Source organism: Mixophyes fleayi, chromosome 1 (assembly GCF_038048845.1).
Source record: "Mixophyes fleayi isolate aMixFle1 chromosome 1, aMixFle1.hap1, whole genome shotgun sequence".
NCBI lineage: Eukaryota > Metazoa > Chordata > Amphibia > Anura > Limnodynastidae > Mixophyes > Mixophyes fleayi.
In genome coordinates, this window is record NC_134402.1 from 190591226 (window position 1) to 190616616 (window position 25391).

Consider the following 25391-nt stretch of genomic DNA (forward strand, 5'->3'; position numbering starts at 1 on the left):
TACTAATGTTTAGAATATCATATTACATTGTTTTATTTTATTTATTTTTTAAAAAGTCTATATTTTTTCCCCCTTAAACTTATTCTGTTGTTTTTTTTTGTCTTTTCTATCATATGATTTCAGTATGCTTGTAATATATGTTAGTTTAGTGTGAATTTAATGTGGTGTACTGACTGTTTTATGGTACCAGGTCAATCCACAGTAGAAGTAATAATATTTATAATAGTTTTTACAGCCGTCTAGGTTTATGGGCTGTGTGAGTCATTGGGTGGGATGTACTGTACAGAGCAAAAGGCTTATGACTCATTAATAACACAAATCTGGATACATATGGCTGCCTTACTTACTACTGATTTTATGTATTATTATTGTGATTCCCATAAACTTTACATAAAAAATATTTAGAAAATGTTACTTTAAACAAGCTTTGCTGGAATAAAATCACAAATTGATTTCTGAATTGTTTTGTATCTATTTTCTGATGTATTAATGTATGTGCACATTGTTTCTTGCCTGTATTCATAATCAATTAAAAAGAGATGCCTTGTACATTGGCTGATTATAACCAAAGACCAGAAGAGTAGAAGTACCCAAACAGATTGCTATTCTGACTGTCAGAATTGCGAAGACACAAATTATATTTTCTATTCCAGTTAATTGTATTGTATTGTTTTGCTAGCTTTGTATGTATGTACTAGACAATTATTAACATAAAAATGCATAATACATTGACTACTTAAACATTTTTAAAGATTCAGAGCATGACAACTGGACTACAGGCAACTGTGCAAAGAATAGTCTCCTAGCACATTATATATAGAGCAGATGAGATCTGTACATTCCAGGAAGAACTGAACCTAGAGATCCATTGCCTTAGAGTGGATGTAGAAATGTTCAAAGCTCTTGTTTAGGACCTCAAGACCTGGAAGCAACCGAGTACCAGTGAACATAATCAGCTGTATTGGAAATGGGGCCGTTATAGGCCTATTTCTAGTGATGAACTCAGTGAATTTGGCACCTGGCACAACCTTAACATGTGTCAGAAACCATGGAGGCAAACCCTGCTCAAGTGTTGGCCAATCAACTTAAGGTTCCAGTGGAGGAGTGTCACGAATCCGAGTAGTAATACAGCTGAGGAGTCATGGATAGGTGGAGAAAACAAACAATGTTTATTGCTGGTGAACAGTTGATGAGATAATATCTTGCAGAGTTTACCAGATATACAGCTGATGCAGGTAAATAGGAGGTGAGGTAATATTCCAGACAGCATGCACAGGGAAATACACGGATAGGTCCCAGGTACAAATAAGGAACAGGTCAGCAGATAGTTCCCAATGCAGCATACAATCACAGGAGCAGGGTAGGAGACAGAATCACAAGGTGGAACCACAGGATATGACATCAGGATGACAACAATAACCAGCAATGACTGCTGGGAGGAACAGGTATATATAAGGGGAATGAGACACACCCAGGTGCATGAGATAATTAGTGAACATACAGGTTAACTCCTTAAGCACAAGAATAATGCACAATAGCAGCACCTCTGGGGAAAAGAGGTACTGCTGGAACACAAAATAGAAATACAAATAATAGAATGACAAAAGGGCAGGAGCTGCCATGCAAAGCAGCATGTAATGCATACGCTGTAGGCAGATCATGACAGTATCCCCTCCCTTAAGGGCGGATTCCAGACGCCCAATTACCAAAAATGTCTGAATTCATCGGAATCATAGTCCAGAATTGGGGGCCCGGCAGAAAAGTCCTCGTCCATGGGTGGATGGGCAAAGGAGACTATGCCAGCTGCCAGTTCAAGCTCTGTAGACCTTGCTCTCTTCTTTCGCTTTTTCTTTTTGCGAGAATTCCCTGGAACAGCAGTTTGAACCAATTGGGTGGAGCACAAAGAAATCTCTAGGGCAGGTGAGATGGGTGGACCTGCTGACAATACAGAGGCCCCGTAACAAGGCATAGCGGGAGGTGTTGGTGAAAACTTGTTGATCACTGCCTCAACAAATAGTTGTAAGTCAGAAAGAATGGGGTGATCAGACTCAACAAAAGGGTTTGCCCATTCCATAGCCTCTCCTCTAAAATGTGTTAACAAAAACAAAACTTGCCTCTTTGGGTCACTGGCAAGGCTAGGTACTGAGGGGAAATAAGAAGCACAAAACCTTAGTAGAGCACTAAATTGAGAAAGGTGCCCCTCAAAGGTAGATGACAGCTCACACTTGGCACCCTTGGCAACGGATGGTTCGGACTTGGCAGCAGGCTTGACAGGAGGCCCGGACTGGGTGGCAGGCTTGACAGCAGGCCCGGACTGGGCGGCAGACTTGGGAGCAGGCCCGGACTGGGCGGCAGACTTGGGAGCAGGCCCGGACTGGGCGGCAGACTTGGGAGCAGGCCCGGACTGGGCGGCAGACTTGGGAGCAGGCCCGGACTGGGCGGCAGACTTGGGAGCAGGCCCGGACTGGGCGGCAGACTTGGGAGCAGGCCCGGACTGGGCGGCAGACTTGGGAGCAGGCCCGGACTGGGCGGCAGACTTGGGAGCAGGCCCGGACTGGGCAGAAGGCTTGCCAGGGACAGCGCTTTGAGAAGCCTGAGGGCAGACAGCGCTTTGAGAAGCCTGAGGGCAGACAGCGCTTTGAGAAGCCTGAGGGCAGACAGCACTTTGAGAAGCCTGAGGGCAGACAGCACTTTGAGAAGCCTGAGGGCAGACAGCACTTTGAGAAGCCTGAGGGCAGACAGCACTTTGAGAAGCCTGAGGGCAGACAGCACTTTGAGAAGCCTGAGGGCAGACAGCACTTTGAGAAGCCTGAGGGCAGACAGCACTTTGAGAAGCCTGAGGGCAGACAGCACTTTGAGAAGCCTGAGGGCAGACAGCACTTTGAGAAGCCTGAGGGCAGACAGCACTTTGAGAAGCCTGAGGGCAGACAGCACCAAGTGGTAACTCGGGCTGAACCGCATGGACTGGCAACTCGGGCTGGACCGCATGGACTGGCAACTCGGGCTGGACCGCATGGACTGGCAACTCGGGCTGGACCGCATGGACTGGCAACTCGGGCTGGACCGCATGGACTGGCAACTCGGGCTGGACCGCATGGACTGGCAACTCGGGCTGGACCGCATGGACTGGCAACTCGGGCTGGACCGCATGGACTGGCAACTCGGGCTGGACCGCATGGACTGGCAACTCGGGCTGGAGGGACAGAACCCCCTCTGGAGCAGACTGTAAGAGCAGCGCCCCCTCTGGAACAGTCGATAAGGGCAGCGCCCCCTCTGGAGCAGACTGTAAGAGCAGCGCCCCCTCTGGAGCAGACGGTAAGGGCAGCGCCCCCTCTGGAGCAGACTGGAAGGGCAGCGCCCCCTCTGGAGCAGACTGGAAGGGCAGCGCCCCCTCTGGAGCAGACTGGAAGGGCAGCGCCCCCTCTGGAGCAGACTGGAAGGGCAGCGCCCCCTCTGGAGCAGACTGGAAGGGCAGCGCCCCCTCTGGAGCAGACTGGAAGGGCAGCGCCCCCTCTGGAGCAGACTGGAAGGGCAGCGCCCCCTCTGGAGCAGACTGGAAGGGCAGCGCCCCCTCTGGAGCAGACTGGAAGGGCAGCGCCCCCTCTGGAGCAGACTGGAAGGGCAGCGCCCCCTCTGGAGCAGACTGGAAGGGCAGCGCCCCCTCTGGAGCAGACTGGAAGGGCAGCGCCCCCTCTGGAGCAGACTGGAAGGGCAGCGCCCCCTCTGGAGCAGACTGGAAGGGCAGCGCCCCCTCTGGAGCAGACTGGAGCTCAGGAACAGAGACAGCGGCTGAAGACTCGGAACCGGACACAGTGGCAGGAGACTCGGAACCGGACACAGTGGCAGGAGACTCGGAACCGGACACAGTGGCAGGAGACTCGGAACCGGACACAGTGGCAGGAGACTCGGAACCGGACACAGTGGCAGGAGACTCGGAACCGGACACAGTGGCAGGAGACTCGGAACCGGACACAGTGGCAGGAGACTCGGAACCGGACACAGTGGCAGGAGACTCGGAACCGGACACAGTGGCAGGAGACTCGGAACCGGACACAGTGGCAGGAGACTCGGAACCGGACACAGTGGCAGCAGGCTCCAAGCTGGAGGCAGATGATGTGACCTCGGCACAGGAGACAGAGGCTGGCACCTCGGCACAGGAGACAGAGGCTGGCACCTCGGCACAGGAGACAGAGGCTGGCACCTCGGCACAGGAGACAGAGGCTGGCACCTCGGCACAGGAGACAGAGGCTGGCACCTCGGCACAGGAGACAGAGGCTGGCACCTCGGCACAGGAGACAGAGGCTGGCACCTCGGCACAGGAGACAGAGGCTGGCACCTCGGCACAGGAGACAGAGGCTGGCACCTCGGCACAGGAGACAGAGGCTGGCACCTCGGCACAGGAGACAGAGGGAATGGGTGCCTCAGGACAGGTGGCTGGAGCTGGCAGATGGGGTCTCTTCGCAGAGAACAGGGATGCTGGAGCATAAACAGATTTGGAGTGCCGAGAGGAAACAACAGGAGATGGTTCAGTAAGCTGACGTGGTCTACGGACAGGACAGTCCTGCAAGAAATGTGCATTGCTGGCACAGTAGAGACACAGTTTGTTGGTTACTCTGCGCTGTCGCTCCACTTCGGTCAGATGGGGGCGTGGCCCACTTGTGAACCGGGCATTAGTTAAACTGCAGTTGTGAGTTAAATGCAAATTTGACATGGTATTATTGCAAGGTGTTGGCGGCACGGATTCAGCAGCAGACAGAGTTGGCTGGGTCAAATCAACAGCATTAGATTTCAGTGAAACCGTCTCTGATAGTCTCCTGAGTGGGTCCAAAAGCAAAGCGGAAAATCCGGCCAGCTGGGAGCGCAACAATATAATGTCCATTTGTAAGGTCTGTAGCAGGGGTAATTCCATGATTGGTAAAACAGACATGTTGCAAAAGACAAATGAAAACTTGACTGCAGCAAAAAAAAGTCCCAGAACAAAACAAAACTTTCACCTGACTCCAAAGCTGTTTTTTGGGCTGGTTATACTGTCACGAATCCGAGTAGTAATACAGCTGAGGAGTCATGGATAGGTGGAGAAAACAAACAATGTTTATTGCTGGTGAACAGTTGATGAGATAATATCTTGCAGAGTTTACCAGATATACAGCTGATGCAGGTAAATAGGAGGTGAGGTAATATTCCAGACAGCATGCACAGGGAAATACACGGATAGGTCCCAGGTACAAATAAGGAACAGGTCAGCAGATAGTTCCCAATGCAGCATACAATCACAGGAGCAGGGTAGGAGACAGAATCACAAGGTGGAACCACAGGATATGACATCAGGATGACAACAATAACCAGCAATGACTGCTGGGAGGAACAGGTATATATAAGGGGAATGAGACACACCCAGGTGCATGAGATAATTAGTGAACATACAGGTTAACTCCTTAAGCACAAGAATAATGCACAATAGCAGCACCTCTGGGGAAAAGAGGTACTGCTGGAACACAAAATAGAAATACAAATAATAGAATGACAAAAGGGCAGGAGCTGCCATGCAAAGCAGCATGTAATGCATACGCTGTAGGCAGATCATGACAAGGAGTACTGTGCTAAATTACGCATTTGGCTATAGATTGTGTTTGGCACTATAGAGTAAATACAGGAAAAATTGATAAACGTATGTAGTTAGTCATCAAAATTGACAGGCATATAAAATAAACAAAACAAATGCGGAAATTCTATACATCTGTTCTTGTCTCTACTTCTTCTTCCATGAATTCCAGTCATTTAGAACCCATTCAAAAAGGAGCCCTTAAGACAGTGATGGGAAACCTGATATTCTTCAAAGGTTGGAGGGCCTCAGATGTGGCCCTTCAACCTCCAAAAGGACATACATTTAATTTCATGAATAAAAGGAACAACCCTCAAACAACTTCGGCACCCCCATATAACCCATCCCACAATGCACCAACATATCCAGCTTGCACCACAATAGCTCCACATGTTCTCACACCCACATTTGGCAAAATTATCACTTAATTCCCCCAAATGCCACTCAGGCTTCCCTACATGTCACTCAGACCTCTTCACATGCCCCTCACATGCCACACAGAACACCCCACATACTCCTCAGACCTATCCACAAGCAACTCAGACTCAGGGCTCTAGAGGGCGCCACAGAATTAAAATTACTTTAAAACTGTGCGGCGACCGCTGACCATATCTTCCACGGCCGCCGCACAGCTTCAGATAACCGGGAGGGGGAAGGGGCTATGGATCACCACCGCCGTCCCTCCCCTCCAACAGCTGATGGGGCGCTCCGTCTCCTCCCCTCCACTCACTGACTGTCGGGCGTGACATCATCATTAGGATCAGCTTTATGGAGGCAAGATAAGGTAAGGAAAAACGGGGGGCGCGGATTTTGAAAGTGTGCCTGGGGGGGGGGGGAGTGGATTTTGAAAGTGTGCCTAGGGCGCCAAGGACCCTTGCGCCGGCCCTGCTCAGACCTCCCTGTATTCTCCACACATGCCCCTTACACCTCCCCACACATACTTGTGCAGCCAAGCCTGTAGAAGAAGGAAGGTGAGGATGTAGTCCAGAAGCACTGCAGTAACTCCTCCTCCTCCTTCTTTGGTTGGCTGCAGTGTGCAGAGAAGGTCACATGACAAGGTAGCCAGCTGCCCCATACATTCTTATATATAGTCGTGTAGTATAGTCCCTTTTCTCCTATCAAATTTAAAAGGGATATTTTTGACAAATAATCCCATTAATAATATAGAGAAACATTAGGGAAGGCTCCATAACGAAATTATTCGCTAGAAGTACTAACTACAAGCAGAAGGAGTAATAAAAGAGAACACAATATGCTGACTGTGGGGCTCCAATACATGTTTGACCATTCACCATTCTGCTACAGCATGGAATAGCTACATATTATAATACAAAATACAATGGGGGAATTCAATTCCTCCTGAAGCACCGCCGAGTTATAGTTATTACCGTTATTACGGTAATATTAACCTGGCTTATATAATCGGCTACTTTGTACCCCAAATTCTTTTGAGTTAGACTGAAGTAAATTTGCATTTATTCTATTAATAATTATTTTATTGCCTATTGTATTCACTGGTATGGGGTGTTACTTCTTGATATTATGTACTCAAGAGAATCCTACTCCATTAAGATTTATTTATATACTGCAGTGCTAAAAAATATCACTATTATATGTAGTTCTGGAATGATTTCCAAATCAAGCATATATTTTTTGCAGTGGAGAGATAATCTAAAAATATGACATAGTGCCTGATTTAATTGTCGTGGTTAATCAAGGTTGTAGTATCAGTCAATTCTTTTCAATGAACAGCTATAAAATCTCTATGGCAGCTTCTGTTCTGTCAATATTCAGACATTACAAATTTGTTGCATTACGTAGAGGATTTTTTTCTTTCATACAGCAATCTGCTGTTGTTTAACTTATGTGTTAGCTTTTGCCTTATCTGTGTTCCAATGTTACAAGTATTGCAACTTTCGTTGCTGATAAATCTGTCACCTGAGGCACTTGTTTCCCTACATAATGTGTCATTACTGAATAACCAGTATGGTCATCAGGGGTTGGCTGTTCTGGGGGGCAGGTCCCATAGTGGGCTACCTTGGGCTAAGTCACTGGCTACCTGCATTTTTTTGCGCTTTAAAATGTTCCTAATAAGCTGCTGAGCTGAGTCTTACACCCCGGGCTAATATTTGCCAGCCAACCCCTGATGGTAATTTTTGTCTCTCAATAAATACATCTCTAATTACTGATGTTTTGATATGCAAACAGTCTCACCCACTGATCGGCTATAAAAACACTTCCCTGTCGAATCCTCCATCAATTTATTTAGTGACACTTGTATCCTCAAATAATCTTGTTTACTCCTCCATTGGGATCTGATTTTAAGCCTCCTTATGAACTCTATTATGATTAATAGTGAAATCATCCAATTGGTGATTCCTTATTGACAAGCTTAATATTCCACTTTACTAACATATATATTGCTAATGTAGTACATACAAAAATCATTGTATTTACCACACAGTGGATTGCAGAAGATTGTTTTATGTCCCCAGTAATTTATCTGCCATCAACTAACCAGTCTGAAACTATATCCCCTCTCTATTCATCCACCTGCCTCCTTGCCACACTACTTCTGTTTATATCACGATATGTATACAGAGAATAAGTAGAACCAGGTCTGCTTTCGGAACAACCTTTCATGGCCTGCCAAGAAGGGTCCTTCTTAATTCATAGAGCTGAATCCCAGCCCAGCTATGTGATGGGATTGTTTATATCTAGAGAAGCAAAGAGTTCATTCACAAGATATCTTGAGCAGTGCAGTCAGTAAATCCTGGGTGCCATAAATACAGCTGTATAAAACCAGTGTGATATGCCTACGGTATGTAAGGTTTTCATTGAAACAGCTATAACTATATACAGTTAGAGCTATTCATTAAATACAGATGCGATTGTTACATTGGAGTATTTCCCCTTTAGAGCTTGTTGAATATTTTCTTCTGAACGACATTAGTGATAGCTGTACTAATGAAGAATCATTATCTCATGCAGGTAGAGGAAGAATCTACCCACATGTAACAAAGCCCTTCTCTAAAACTTTAAAAACTATACGGCTTATTCATTATTGCAGCCATACATAATGAAATAGTGCCGCTATTTACCATGCTGGGGTTAATCTGGGAGCCCCAGCGAAGACCCTGCTCCTGTACAATGACTATTTCTTATTCAACGGCAGCCTAACAAACTGCTGTGCACATGCGTAGCTAACATCAGCGTATGCGCAAGCGATTTGACTGGCTAGGGATCCAGTGAAGCCAGAGATGCTTCATATGGATCCCATGTTAAAAGCTAGTCTGCCTGAGACAGCGTTACTTTGCTGCAAAAAGGTTTGCACATCGCTGCTTCATAAATTGTCCCATATTGCTGCCCCCACAGAGGTTTAGAGGTCTATAGGGACCGCAGTAAGTGCCAGAAAGTAAGTTTAGGCCATAGAAATCCTTCTTATTTAACATTTTGAGCAATTCCTCCTGAAGCACCGCCGAGTTATAGATATTACCGTTATTACGGTAATATTAACCCGGAAGTAAGTCAAGGCCATAGAAATCCTTCTTATTTAACATTTTGAGAAATAAGAAACAGTGAAAGACCCTGTGCCAGCATTTACACAGACATTTTGACTCTTTTTTCAGAGATCCATTTCCTCCAAATCCTTTATAGGATTTGACGCACTACAAGTGCTTAACATAATTTTCTTTTTACTTTTTTTTATTAAAACAATTGTAATAACAGACAGTTGAATGCAAGATTATCTGATGCTTTAATTAAAATATATAGAGGTCTATTTATTAATTAAGTGCAGTGACAATAATTATGCTTTTCAAAGCATAATGAATTGCAGAACTCCACAGTCTCCTGATTAATCTATGGAAACTATGGTAAGAAACGTTAAGTGGGTTATAAATCCTTCATACATTGTGCGATGGCCATCTTACAGAGAAAACTGCTGTTTTCTCTGTTTTACTGGCTGATCACACTTAAATAAATAGATCCCATAGAGAGCAATCACTAGAGTAGTGCAATCATTGCATGTGTAAATTGATTCCTACATTGTGAAGTACTGTATATGCAGACACTTTATAAGTAAAATACAAAAATTGTCACACAGATACAGTCATGGGCAAAAGTTTTGAGAATGACACAAATATTATTTTTCACAAAGTCTGCTGCCTCAGTTTTTATGATGGCAATTTGCATATACTCCAGAATGTCATGAAGAGTGATTAGATGAATTGCAATTAATTGCAAAGTCCCTCTTTGCCATGACAATGAACTTTATTCCCAAAACAACATTTCCACTGCATTTCAGCCCTGTCACAAAAGGACCAGCTGACATCAGGTCAGTGATTCTTTCGTTAACACAGGTGAGAGTGTTGACGAAGACAAGGCTGAAGATCACTCTGCCATGCTGATTGAGTTAGAATACCAGACTGGAAGCTTAGAAAGGAGGGTGGTGCTTGAAATCATTGTTCTTCCTCTGTTAACCATGGTTATCTGCAAGGAAACAGTTGCAGTCATAATTGCTTTGCACAAAAAGGGCTTCACAGGCAAGGATATTGCTGCTATCTTCAATAGTTGTGAAGAAGGCTTCAGGGTGCTCAAGAACATCCAGCAAGCGCCAGGACAGTCTCCTGAAGTTGATTCAGCTGCGGAATCTCATCTGCCTGCTTCCATACCTGAGCAAGCTCTACACCAGCAGCGTAGAGCTTGCTAAGGAATGGCAGCAGGCAAGTGTGAGTGCATCTGCACAAACAGTGATGCAAAGACTTTTGGAGGATGGCCGGGTATCAAGAAGGCCAGCAAAGATCCCACTTCTCTCCAGGACAACCATCAGGGACAGACTGATATTCTGAAAAAGGTACAGGGATTGGACTGTTGAGGACTGGGGTAAAGTCATTCTCTCTGATGTATCACCTTTTAGATTGTTTGGGGCATCTGGAAAAACGCTTGTCTGGAGAAGGAAAGGTGAGCGCTACCATCAGTCCTGTGTCATGCCAACAGTAAAGAAATCCTGAGACCATTCATGTGTGGGGTTGCTTCTCAGCCAAGGGAGTGAGCTCACTCACAATTTTGCCTAAGAACACAGCCATGAATAAAGAATGGTACCAAAACATCCTCCAAGTGCAACTTTTCCCAACCATCCAAGAACAGTTTGGTGATGAACAATGACTTTTCCAGCATGATGGAGCACCTTGCCATAAGGCGAAAGTGATAACTAAGTGGCTCAGGGATCAAAACATCGAAATTTTGTGTCTCTGGCCAGGAAACTCCCCAGACCTTAATCCCATTGAGAACGTGTGGTTAATCCTGAAGAGGTGGGTGTACAAACAAAAACCCACAAATTCTGACAAACCCCAAACATTGATTAGGCAACAGCCATCAGTCAGTATGTGGCCCAGAAGTTGATTGACAGCATACCAGAGCGAATTGCAGAGGTCTTCAAAAAGATGGGTCAATACTGCAAATATTGACTCTTTGCATAAACTTAGTGTCAATAAAAGTCTTTGACACTTATGAAATGCTTGTAATTTTATTTCAATATACCATAGCAACATCTGACAAAAAGATCTAAAAACACAGAAGCAGCAAACTTTCTGAAAACCAATACTTGTGTCATTCTTAAAACTTTTAGCCATGACTGTACTATGGGAGATGTGATATCTGGGTAAGGTCTGGTTATTTGTTTAAACTCATTTTGAATAATGTTTGTTTTCAAGATCCATGTTTTCACAAAAGTCTGAAAACATGACAGTGGCTCATGTGATATGAGAGACCAATGACTGACTATTTTTACACTGTTGACACCAATGTTCATGAATCTAAATAGCATTACTCTTAAACTTTGGTAAAAAAAAAAAAAAGTAAAATGTGTTACATTAAATGTTCAGCAATCAGACGCGCCACTTCACAATGACACATGCTCATTATTACAGCCACATGCTGATGTAAAACAGTATCAGCTCGGCACAAATATTACGCACTGGGGATCAGTGAAGACTGTAGGGAGAGGGCTTATACAAAGTGCTCTCTGTGGGCCTGATTCATTAAGGATCTTAACTTGAGAAACTTCTTATTTCAGTCTCTTGGACAAAACCATGTTACAATGCAAGGGGTGCAAATAGGTATTCTGTATTGCACATAAGTTAAATATTGACTGTTTTTTCATGTAGCACACACTTGATAGCTTATTTATACACTGAAATTTAAAGTTGATATTTGTGTGCTACATGAAAAAACAGTCAGTATTTAACTTATGTGCAAAACAGAATACTAATTTGCACCCCTTGCATTGTAACATGGTTTTGTCCAGGAGACTGAAAAAAGAAGTTTCTCAAGTTAAGATCCTTAATGAATCAGGCCCTGTGTGACCTCATCCTGTTGTCATCCAAGATGAGGGCTCAAAAATTGTAGCTTAATTTTTTTCCCCATTTTAAACAATATGTGAAATGTAAACATTATCACACCATATGCTTTGATGTAAATGTATTGGATATAAAAATGAACACATTGCTAAGTGAATGGCTGTTTGCATCACATTGTGGATTTTTATATGTTTATTAAATATGATTTTGTTTTAAGTCAAGCTGTAGTGATTTTATAATTTTAAGGGTCCAATGGACTTTTATTTATTTATTTATTTATTTGATTACCTTTAATGACTCGGTGCCCAGGGGGAAAGGTGTGGGCACCAGGGCCATTCCTTCAGTGAGACAAAGTGAGTACCTCATCTCAGGTGACAGAATTCTACATGCAGCAAAGACTCACCTCTTGTTCCATAATTTGGTACGCTGCACCTTCCCCAAAGAATACAGTATGTTATAAGTCATCTACTCTTCTGTCTGCAATCATTGCAGTTTGGAGAGTGATGATGTCAGAAAAGTAGGGACAGTAGAGATAGAGAAAGCTTTTTGGTTAATAACTGGAGCATTGACGAGCACTACAAGTTTACAAGCTTCCAGATAAAGCATAGAGAAGTAGCTTGATAATAGTAGTATCAAATGCATGAGCATATTTGTACGCAGTACCCTATGTGTACACAATATATGACTCTAACAAAATGTCACATACATTACAGATTAGTGGATGGACAATGTTAGTAATGAAATCCAAAGTCAAATTTAGCATTTAATATCCCTTTAAATATAAGCATCCGCTTTCTTTTAAAGTAGAATAACCTTTCCTGCAACTGCCGGAATGCAAAATAACAATTAAATTGCTTTGGATATTTATAAATACTGTTGGCAAACCTTACAGCAGCGCTGAGGATCAACTTCTTACCGAAAGAAAAAAGGCTGTTTTAGCATCTATAGAGCTACCATCTCTTCCAGCTGTGGGACCCACAGAGCACAACTGTTATTGCTGTTTCAACATCTGTTCAGCTGCCCACTGAGCTCAGTTGTGATTGCTGTTATCATCTCTTTTTGGCTGCTGGACCCTCTGCACCCAACTGTCAGCATCTTCCTGGACCTCGTCGTGTCAGAGCAGCAGAAACTGCCTACTCCATTAACCCCAGCCAGAGAACGGTAAAGTATCCTTCACCTCTTACATTGACCCACACAATTTAGATCAATTGTTCCTTTTTACTCTCTCATTACCTACTCTAGCTAATACACATTCATTCACAACTCTCCATCATGCACCTACTCAATTTACAGTCTCTGCTCTTCTTTCTGCAACATCCTATTCCTCTCGCCTCGATTATAATTTCCCCTTCACTACTTCCCTCCTCGCTAGTCTGCACACATCAACTGTTTTGTCTCCAGCACTCACCAGCCTTCATAAACAGAAATAAACCTCACACCCACAAATCCTCCTTGCATGTCCTCTTTTTCACCCTGCTCCTTCTCAACGTTTCTGGTGATATCTCGCCTAGCCCTGCGCCCCGTACAATCCCCATTATCTGCTCACACTCCTCGTTCCACCCCAAACCTTTCCATCCATGCTGTAATTCCAATCCCTCCAACCTTATCCACATATCTCCACTACCCTCTCTTCCCTTCTCCTATACACTATGGAACGCCAAATCTTTTTGTAGCAAACTTACATCCATCCATGATATATTCATTTCTAAATCCCTCAACCTTATTGCCATTACAGAAACTTGGCTCACCTCCTTTGACACTACATCCCCTGCAGCATTCTCCTATGGGGGACTCTCCCTCAGCCACACTCCCAGATCCGGAAACAGACAAGGTGGTGGAGTAAGCATTCTGCTCTCTCCAAGTTGTGCCTTCCAAGTGATACCCGCTGAACCCTCCCTCTCATTCTCTTCTTTTGAAGTGCACACTATCCGTATATTTTATCCTCTCCACCTTCGTGTTGCTGTCATTTATCGACCCCCAGGTCTAGTTTCCCAACTCCTTTACAACTTTGCAGCCTGGCTCACATATTTGCTATCCTTTGACCTGCCTACACTCATACTAGGCGATTTCAACATTCTCATTGATAATCGCACTGTCACTTCTGCCACTAAACTTCTTTCACTTACTTCCTTCTTTGGTCTCTCTGAATGGATGTCATCCCCCACCCACTGTGATGGGTACTCCCTTGACCTTGTCTTCTCCCACTACTGCTCCATCTCTAGTTTCTTCAATTTAGCCTTTCTACTCTCCGACTACAACCTATTTCCTTCAGACACACTTTACATCATGCCCTTCCTCCTGAACCCAAATACACACATACACAATTAAACCTAAGTACTCTTAACCCAATCCACTTCTCATTTTCCCTAAAACAACTATTTTCTCCAATGACTGCATTGTCCTGTCCTAATCAGGCTGCCTCTTTCTATAACAATACACTCACTTCAGCCCTAGACAATGCAGCTGCAGCTACTGCATATAGTCTCCAATGATCCAAACCCCAGCTATGGCACAACAAACAGACCCGCTACCTGCAAAAATGCTCCTGCACTGCAGAGTGGCAATGGAGCAAATCTCGTTTTTATCCAGATTTCCTCCACTATAAATTTATCCTTTCATCTTACAGCCCTGCCCTTTCAATTGCCAAGCAAACATTCTTCAAATCTCTAATATTCAACCAATCTTCTAACCCATGTCGCCTCTTTGTCACCTTCAAATCACTTTTCTGTCCACCTGCACCTCCTCCTTCCTCCCTCACCGCCCATGATTTTGCCACCTACTTCAAAGACAAAATTGACACCATTCGACAAGATATTTCCTCATGCCAAATTCCACTCAGTCCACTCCCTCTACCCATCTTTACCTACACTCCCAAATTCAGCCTTAATTCATTCTCTCCAGTAACTGAAGACAAAGTCTCTGCACTCATTTTATCAGTTTGCCCTACAACCTGTCCACTCGACCCTATTCCCTTGCAACCCTCTCCTCCACTGCATGCCCACCCCTAACTTACCTCTTCTACCTGTCTGTCTCCACTGGCACATTTCCATCCTCCTTTAAACATGCGCTTATCTCACCTATTCTAAAGAAATCATTTCTCGATCCAGCCTCTCTCTGCAACTTCCGCCCTATTTCTCTCATCCTCTTTGCCTCCAAACTACTTGAGTGTTTAGTGTACAAACGCCTGTCTCACTTTCTCTCCTCTCATTCCATTCTCGACTGTCTGTAATCAGGCTTTCGCCCCCAACATTCCACTGAAACTGCTCTCACAAAAGTGACCAATGATTTATTTACTGCAAAATCTAAGGGTAATTTCTCCATACTCTTTTTCCTGGATCTCTCTGCTGCTTTTGATACTATTGATCCCCTCTTCTCCTACACATCCTTCACTCCATTGGCCTTCGTAATACAGTTCTTTCCTGGTTCACTTCTGTGGGAAAACGAGGTATTAATATCTCCTCAACCTGTCTGCACCTGGTTTCTCACAAACTGCGGACTATAAAAACATATAATTTTTCTAGCCTTCATATTTGTCGGTCATATTTAGTATTGTATATATTCTATTTTGAAAGTAGTTAAAATGTTTGCCGGCATGGTTTGTTATCTTGCAGACTAGTCCATTGTGTCAGCCTAAGAAAAAGGATTATTGTCCACCAGTCCTGTATGAAAGTACATCACACCAGGGGGTTTCTTGTCTTTCTTTAGCTGTAGGTCTGTGTGTGCTAGAATAGGGAAAGGCCCACAGACAGAGATATATGTTTAATTACAGAGGACTGCATTGTGTATTTAAATGTAAATGTGTCTGAATTGTGATCTCTCCTGTTAAACAAACTTTGCTGTATAGCCACAGAACAATACCTGTCCCTAATTAAATCAGGAGTGACTCATCTCATATCCCTTCGTCTGTATGTTTACTTGTGAGAAAATTAACACAGAAAAGGACCAATCAGGCAGGTCCTTAAACTTCTAAGGAGGTAATGCTTGCCTTTAAAAACCAGCTGCAGAGAGCAGCAAACTGGCATTCACTACCCAGTGATAGCTGAAGTCAGGCTGGCATTGAGATATTGATCTCTGCCCCTGACAGGAATGGGACAGTCGGTCACTGGAGTACTGCTGTTGCCCTGATCTACCTCTCCAGAGAGCTGTGTGTCCACCGAGTGACAGTGACTCAAGGCCGCTACCTTTGCTGGTAGCCTTAAATGAGAGAGTGTAAAACGCTTGGATTAGTAGACAGCAGTCCCTGAAATTTACAAGGACACTGGTGAGGTGTTTTCATTATACCCTGTATGTTGGCTGTGCCAGACTGTAGTGTTATTTTTTGCAGGTTATTATTTAAATATGTTTATTTCTGTTTTGTGCTACCATTTTGTTAAATAAACTTGCTTTATTTTGAATATTTGCCTGGGTGATTTTGAACCTTGGGTAGGCCAGCTGTACGGTGCAGAAGGTTACGTTAAACCCGGTATCCTCACAACTTCCTACCTATCAAAACGCTCCTTTAGTGTTTCTACCTCTGGCACATCCTCCCCTCCACTTCCACTATCTGTTGGGGTCCCACAAGGCTCTGTTCTTGGGCCTTTAATTTTTTCATTGTACACCTTTTCTCTTGGGGCACTAATTCGCTCATTCAGCTTCCAATACCACCTCTACGCTGACAACACCCAAATCTATATCTCTTCCCCTGACCTCTCTCCTTCTGTACTATCTCATGTAACCAACTGTCTTTCTGCTATCTCCACATGGATGTCCCAAAGCTACTTAAAGCTCAACATATCCAAAACTGAGCTTATTATCTTTCCTCCTGCCAGAGTCACCACCTGCCCTCAGATCTCCCTTACTGTCAATAACATCACAATTTCCTCAGTCTCCCAAGCCTGCTGCCTTGGTGTTACACTTAACTCCACCCTCTGCTTTATTCCTCACATACAGACTCTCTCCCAGTCCTGTCGACTTCACCTTAAAACATTGCCAGAATACGCCCTTTTCTTACTCAACATGCTACTAAAACCCTTATCCATTCTCTCATCATCTCTTGTCTTGACTATTGTAACCTCCTGCTATCTGAAATTCCTGACACCCATATATCCACACTTCAATCCATCCTAAATGCTTCTGCAAGACTGATCTTCCCCTTCCTGATCTCACCACTCCACATCTGCTGCACCACTTTGCAAATCTCTACACTGGCTCCCTGTGTCCTCCAGAATCAAATTAAAATTACTCACTCTTACCTTCAAAAGCCCTCAACAACACTAACCCTGCATACATCTCAAATCTCATATCAAAATACTCTCCTTCCTGCCCTCTTAGATCTACCTCTGACCTTCGACTTGTCTTGTCTCTGGTAAACACCTTTCACTCCCACCTACAAGACTTATCATACAGAGTAGTAGATGAGTCAGCGACTCACGGCTATTACCACAGAGGCATGACAGAACTTAGTCCCGAAAATAGATATTTACCACTGATGTGGAATGAAGACTTGTCCAGAAGCAGGTAGATACGAAATAGCATGGAGCCGTCTGCGGCTGGCAAGTATTACCACTGATGTGGAGTAAAGACTTGTCCAGGAACAGGTAAGATACAATGTAGCATGGAACGGTCTGCGGCTGGCAGGTATTACCACTGATGTGGAGTAAAGACTTGTCCAGGAACAGGTAAGATACAATGTAGCATGGAATGGTCTGCGGCTGGCAGGTATTACCACTGATGTGGAGTAAAGACTTGTCCAGGAACAGGTAAGATACAATGTAGCATGGAACGGTCTGCGGCTGGCAGGTATTACCACTGATGTGGAGTGAAGACTTGTCCAGGAGCAGGTAAGATACAATGTTGCATGGAGCGATCTGCGGCTGGCAGGTAATTACCACTGATGTGGAGTGAAGACTTGTCCAGGAGCAGGTGAGATACAATGTAGCATGGAATGGTCTGCGGCTGGCAGGTATTACCACTGATGTGGAGTAAAGACATGTCCAGGAACAGGTAAGATACAATGTAGCATGGAATGGTCTGCGGCTGGCAGATATTACCACTGATGTGGAGTGAAGATGCCGGCAAAAGAGCGAGAGAGACCCATGTCTAGAACTAGCGGAACTAATAGTCCAGCGAGTGACAGTGTCATACATTCCAATAGAAATGCATTCAACAACTGCCAAATATGTGGAAAACTGTTGTTTGATTGAGTCACATCATTCTTATAACTCTCAAATCTAACAATATATTTTAGAGGCTGCAGATGATTTCTTGGCTTTCAAGGTAGTAATGACAGATAGGACCACATAAAATGGGCTAAACTATATTTGTATGTTTCTTCATAAATGCCTAAAGAAAAAGTGTACACTAATAAGCCTATTTTGGTGACGTTGAAATGGTTTGCTTTGTTATTTTGACTAGTTGAGAGAAGCAAGACTTCCTTAGCCACAAGGAATGAATACTATGACAATTAATCCTCCTTGATCTTAGTAATGCTTCCAGTGATTAAGAAAACTGAAAGTAACAGATATGCCAGTAGTATGAAATTCCCAAAAATTGACAGAGGATAGATCCAGAATCTGGTGCAGAAGATTTAAAGATTTACTTTGAACACAAAGCCACCAGATCTACATCTACACGGCGAAGGTAAACTTACTCAAATAATCTATATTGGATGTAGGCTCGAAGCAAAATGTAAATAGCCATTAAATAAATAATTAACTTATTAATTAATTAACACATGGGTATTGTCTACCTGGTTTAGTATGTGGGCTTCCCATCTTAAAGCTTGGCATCTGTAGTGATTGTAAGTCACTGCTGGGTTCTTATGAAAATCTCCCAGGTCAGGTTGATTTGTCCACCAGGCTAGCTACTGTGAGATTTGTTCCTGAACTTGGGTCTTGAACTGGCTCTGGTTTCTGAAGCTACTGTTTCACTAACAGAATGGAATAGAATATTTTATGACCCTTACAATTTGTAGGGATCATATAATATTCTAAAAGAAAACATGGGTCACATCTTTGTACATTACTTAGCTGGCATTGGGGAATTAGTGGTGGGAATAATACCCATAGCTTCCCAAGTTCAATAAATCCACAACGTGTTGTGACGCTTACACATTTTGCATGAGAACCATTCACTTATGCAATAAATATGTATATGTATATCACAGACTTATATTATTTTCCCAAATAGATGCAGGCCCCAACATTGCCCCCCCCCCCCCCCACCCCACCCCCACGATAAGAAAATGCATTTAAAACTAAAATGCCTACCCCTGACCTTGGACCATTGAACAGAATTAGACATTGTACAAAGTGTACATCGTTGGTATACCTATAATCAAGAGAACCTGCTGATTAGATTGATTTTGCTTAGGTAAGGGTCCCTACCTATTTAGCCAATGTGTCAGATATTTCTTGCTCCAGCGATGCCTGAAGATTGCTGAAGTTGAGTAGCAGAGGTGCCAGCTATTATATATGCAAAAGGAAGGAACTTGCTCAATAGAACAAAGAAAAGGGACCCCAACCAAAGTAAAGCAGGACATTGAAAGTAAAACCATAAAAAGTGAAAAACTCTTAAAAGTCAAAGAATACAAATCCAATGTAGGCTATATCCTTTTTGAAGAATATCCTGTTTATATTAACCCCCCCTTGAGATCATTATGTACTCTGTCAAAGATTTGAAGACATGACTTGTAATTACTACTTTCAGGTTGTAATAGCCAACCAAATGGACTTACAGATGGTTCCCCTGCCTTACCTATATAACAGCTCTCTATAATAAAAACTATTTTAAACCGTGTACTTCGCTGTATGATATTAAAGATGTACAGTAACATATTGTTCAATATAGTATAAATTTTAAAAAATCCTACATGACAATGTTTTGTACTAAAACAATAAATTAACATTAAAATCCTCTATCCATTAAAAAATCAAATCATGAATACGCTGCAGTAAATAATGATAAGTATATGCCACAGATATATACACCCTGGATATCACATAGAGTCAATAACAAAGAAAGTAAGAGCTGGTACCACTGTAAAAAATAAGAATTAAGCCTTTATTCCATGGGTTGTAAGAAAGTGCATTACCTTGTGCACCATTTTGAACATTAGTTGTTACAGTATTCAAGCATATGTATTCCACAAACTATATATTTTATACACAAAGAGGCTCATGTAGCGTTGAAAGTACCTTTATAAGAATATCCTTATGAAGAATAAAGGATCAAATAGGGTTTGAGGTTGCCATAGGGTAATAAAACAATGGGCAGACTAGATGGGCCAAGCGGTTCTTAGGGGCCGTTAAATTCTATGTTTCTATGTTTTACCTATATGTTATTTAGCATAAAATGTGCATTTCCATACTGCGTATGCGCACAAAAGTACATACACATATGTATACAGATATGGTCGCATGATGTACTGACAACTCCTTAAGATTGGAGAGGTGGAATGGGGAGCGGGAAGTGGTGGGCAAATGTAGGTTAAGTACAGTAAGGGCATGTACATATAATTGCGACTCAAGCAGCCTTGGACGCAGATGCATATATACCTGTAAGGAGGTATATCTCTTGTGGGAGCCGGAGGGTTGGTGCAACAATACAACAATACACACTGATGATGATGATGACAATTGGCAGCACTATCTTGCTGCTTCTGGTTGGCCGGATGCATCATGACCTCTCTCAATGATAGTACCCGTTAGTGTGGCCGCTTTATTATTTTATAAGTTGTGGCCGTCTATTTGCATTACTTAATTGATATTTCCATTTCCAGGAAGTAAGATTACCATTTCATTCTTGAAGAGACAAACAAGTGATATTTGTATTTATTAATAATACAGTCCAGCTTTTTTCTCTTATGTATATGACACTTCATTACAGTATTATATTGTGTACAAACAGGGCTAAGGGGGCCCCCATTCCCCCGTGAGGCCCCCCCCCCGTTAGCAGACTGGCCCCTCTGTTAGCCGACCACCCCCCCCCACACACCCCCCAAGCACTTACCTTCTCCTGTCACTGCAGTCCTCCTTCTGCGGCGCGCTGTAAGCTGCTTACTGAGGAGATCTAGTGACACTCTCGCGAGATCTCCTCAGTAAGGAGATTACTGCGCGCCGGAGAAGGAGGACTGCAGTGACAGAGCTCAGCATTTATCGGGCCGGGGGCGCCCCCGCCCCTGTCCTGATCAATAATTCTGCTGAGCTCTGTCAAGGGCCCCCTGGATGCCCAAGGCCCCTGGGCTGTAGCCCAGTTAGACCTCGGGTTAATCCGGCCCTGTGTACAAATAGGGTAATACATATTTTGCATTTACTACTAACACTGTCAAGCCACATCTCTACGCTATCTATCTCTAAACACACTTGTTACTTGACATCAACCTGGAGCATATGCTAATGCTATAGGGCTTGATGTATCTTGAGATGCCTCTGATTGAGCATATGCATTTAAATGCACTTTTTCATATGTGAGTTTTTCGGGCTTATGTTTGGTGCACAAATACATCAAATTCTACATGAGCCCAAAATATAAAGAATGTCAGGTGAAAAGGGGAGTATTAAAAGAGAATTAAGCATCCCTTAAAGCAGACATGAATGAATCCCCCCCCCTTTTTTTTTAAGAACCAATTATGTTGATAAAAATATCTCAAAACAAGCTACCCAAGATCAACCGAGCGGACCTGAGAGAAGCAAGAATCACAGAAAAACAACTTTATTTTTAATGATATTGTTGTGCTATGGTATTTGTGCCCTGCTTCCTTTAGTTCTTGTTTGTGAAAATCATTATATCTGTGGAATACAGAGAAGGGGTTCTTGCCTTTTCAGGTCATTTGTCTTTGAAATTCAGTGGTGAATTAAGCCAATTTAGAAGTGAAATATTCTGTATTTATGGACTTATTTATTATTTAAACTATCAACTGAGGCTGTACTGGAATACCGATTTGTCTAAAAGCTTCTAGAATTACAATATTATTAAGCACCTTTCATTTATTATATATTACAATGTATCCAACCTCTGATGAAAAATTTGTTTGTTGTTGTATATCTATTATGTTACATTATATTTAGCTGTCTGTGGGATACATAATGCTGTGTTTTCTGATATTTTGCTATTGGAATATTGATGAATTTAGTAACACTTACACAGTGTCAGGATTTTTGGAATATTACAGTATTCTTTGTTCAATTTTCAATGGTAGGTGTCATGCATTTCCACTGCATTTGACACCTTTACAGGACTTTTGATTGACAATAGATTTAATCCTGGAATGGATCAAAGGATTCTAATGTAGATTTTAAATGAGCTGTTTATAGCATGTAGGCCATAAAAAACTATAAGGAGGGAAACAGGTTGTCACAGTAATACTAAAATATAGATCACACTGAAGCCGGTCTTTTGCCTTTTTCCCTTTTTTATTTCTATGATCCATTTCACTGGAATGATGCTGGAATTTCTAAACTGTCTGGTGCAGGTACAGGAGTGAGTGTGAGGGACATTTGTTTATCAATGTGAGTGCACAGTATGCAACTTTTCAGTTGGGTCTATATGTGCAAACATGTTATAGAAATGACACAGCTATGGAATAAAGTTTTTGTTTTGTCTTTTGAATTCTTTTTGTTTCACACCACTGACAGTTCTATCTTTGGTTCAATATTTAGTCTGTATGTCGTTATTAACCCGAAAACATTTACCCACTAAATTTTATTTATATCTGATGTAATATAATAAACCATTACAAGTGCTGAATATATCATTTAAATCGCTTTCCTTTGAGAAATCATTATTATTTCTACAATTTCAACGTATGGGCCTGATGTAGAATTGGTCACAAATTTGTCATGCTGTATGCTCAAACAAGAAGTAAAAATAACTTTGTTACGCCTATATGCTCGGTCATATGTATATGTGCCTATTTTACATCAGGCACATGTCAAAGACACTTGCGCCCATGTTTTATCCATTTGTTTTATGTGCAACAAACAACAAACTTAGAAAGCCTCTTTAATACAGCAGAAAGAGCAGAAACAACTGTTTGTTATGTGTACAAAAAAATGTTTTGCTTAACCACATAAACAAAAACATAAAATATCCCCAAAGACCAAAGAAAGCATCAATCCGCATCAGCGGTACAATCACAAATAGCCAATCACAAGTGGTTCACTAGTGCTCGAGACTGTCATCATCATCATCTGCTATTTGCACCTGTGTCTTTATCCTGCACAAACACACAGTTACTATACTAGGCCTACTAGGCTGGGATAAGTGGCAGAAACAAATAATCTCCTTGGGTGCATATGCGTGTGCAGAGCAATTTCATGCAAGATACGGTACACAAACTGACATAGTACTCACTTTGCATCAGCCCCAATCTGTCTATATGGATATGTGGATTTACAAAGACTTAGGAATAATATAAAAATAAATTATAAATCTAGAAAAACTTTAAGAAGGCAACATAATTAAATCTCAGTACATTAACCCTTTGGGTGTTGTCTCCACCTTCCAGTGCATTATGGTAGTCAAGATTATTTGTTGAGATATAAAACAACAAACATTTCGGAACTCAGAAGAGATGCAGAAATATGAAGGAATTTCCATACATCTCTGTCAGGTGAATCAACAACGGTTAAGTCTGTAGGTGAAATCAACAAAATAATACATACTGATAAAATATTGGCTAATAGTTTGCAAGAGTTAAAACAGAGGTCACCTTAAGGTAGAAAATCAAGTTGACAAAGCAAAAAGTTCAGAATTCATAGACTTAAATAAAGCCACTTGGCTGTTTCACTTTTACTCTCAAACCTCATGTTTAGTGAGAACAAGACAACGCTCACAATCCAGTACTTATCAGCAAGACACTTGCACTGTACTTAACAGACGGGTGAAAGCAGCTGAGTTTCCAAGGTCAAAGAAAGCAACACAACAGTGGAATAACTCTGACATGACAAAGCAAAACTCCTAAGACCATTATTACATTTATGTTTCCATGGTATTTTACATATAAGCTATAATCAAACTAATACAAGCAAGAAAATTTGATAAACATTTGAAATGGGATTTTTCTTTTCATTAGCAAATGTTTTCTCCAATTTGTAAGACAATCAGGAAATCAAAAAAGCTTTGATGACTAATAACAGATATTTTACAAGTGCTTTTGTTAACAATTAATTGATCTAATTATTGATATTTACCAAACACAGTGGACATTTAAGAAAAGCAAAAAGTCAGAAATGCAGTGAAAAATCGCCTTTGTTTTGTGGATCAAGGTGGCCATTTTTGCGGAGAACTTTCAGAACGTTCTTTACAAAGTATGGTGTTGGTGCACCACTACACATAGCTTTGCAGAGCAGTGCAGAAAAGATTTCCTTTTGCAGAGCAAGTTTACTGAAATGAAATAAAATGGTAGCGAGGACATTTTTTAGGGGTGATCCTTCCTGTACAGCAGTCTCGCTATGAGGCCCATTTTGTGCCTCTTAGCGCTGAAGAGGAGAAATGCATTTCTAGGCAGACTACAAGCAATGTAATAAAAAATTTCACACATACATAGTTCTGCAACAGTTAATAAAAACAGTTCCAATTTTCCCTTATTCTCAATAATTTAAGCCATAAACGAGACTAAACTAAGCAGTTTTTTAAAAAGATATGTTTTATTTAATGAAAGAAATAGTTTTAAAGTGGTGTGAGGTTGAACTTAAATGTGATATTTTTTTGCACAGTGCGCTTCTTCTGAAAGTAGTCGTGCACATTCATGTGCATTGAGCAGACCATCCGATGGAAAACCAAGGTGTTTTCAAGTTCATACCAAGTGCGCTTTATGAGTGATGCCCATTATAGGCAATAAAATGAAAAACATTTATATAAACTATTACTGGCCTAGCACTAAAACAAACACAAATAACATAAGAATAGGTCTGACTGTTTCCAAATATACACTAATTGTGCCCTGTCAGCTACAATAGATTTCTGTGTTTATGCATTTACACCAGACTTTTGCAATCTCCCAGGACAAACTGTAACTTATAGTTCCATACCAACTGAAGAGCCACACACATATTTTAGCAGCCCCAAGATATAACCTATACAAATACGAAGTTTGAAAGTAAAGCAAGCAAACTATAGTTCATCACAACTCTCAAAATGTTGTTTCACATTTCTTATGTTTTGTGTTGTATTTCAATCATATAAACACAGTGGCAGTTTTCAAAATTGTGTAATAATAGTTATAACATCTTAACAACACTTTTACAAGGCAGAAACAAATCTTGTTTAAAAGCTTGTAATCTGTTGCTGCATATCTTTTCACTACAATATTCATAACTTTAAGTGAATGTACAATGGCAACTGAATTTTCTAAATGGGCCATTATATATTATTTTAGCATGTTTATTCTAAAGGATTAGTATTCAAACTTTTATGTGTCATAGTTTTCAAAGTCTTCTTTCGTTTGCATT

The 25391-nt window shown here is 42.0% G+C and overlaps 1 protein-coding gene across 1 annotated transcript in view; it reads right to left on the bottom strand.

Moving 5' to 3' along the window:
• Positions 1 to 25391, bottom strand: part of ARHGEF18 (Rho/Rac guanine nucleotide exchange factor 18) — a 261370-nt gene that overhangs the window by 235687 nt on the left and 292 nt on the right. The window lies entirely within an intron of this gene.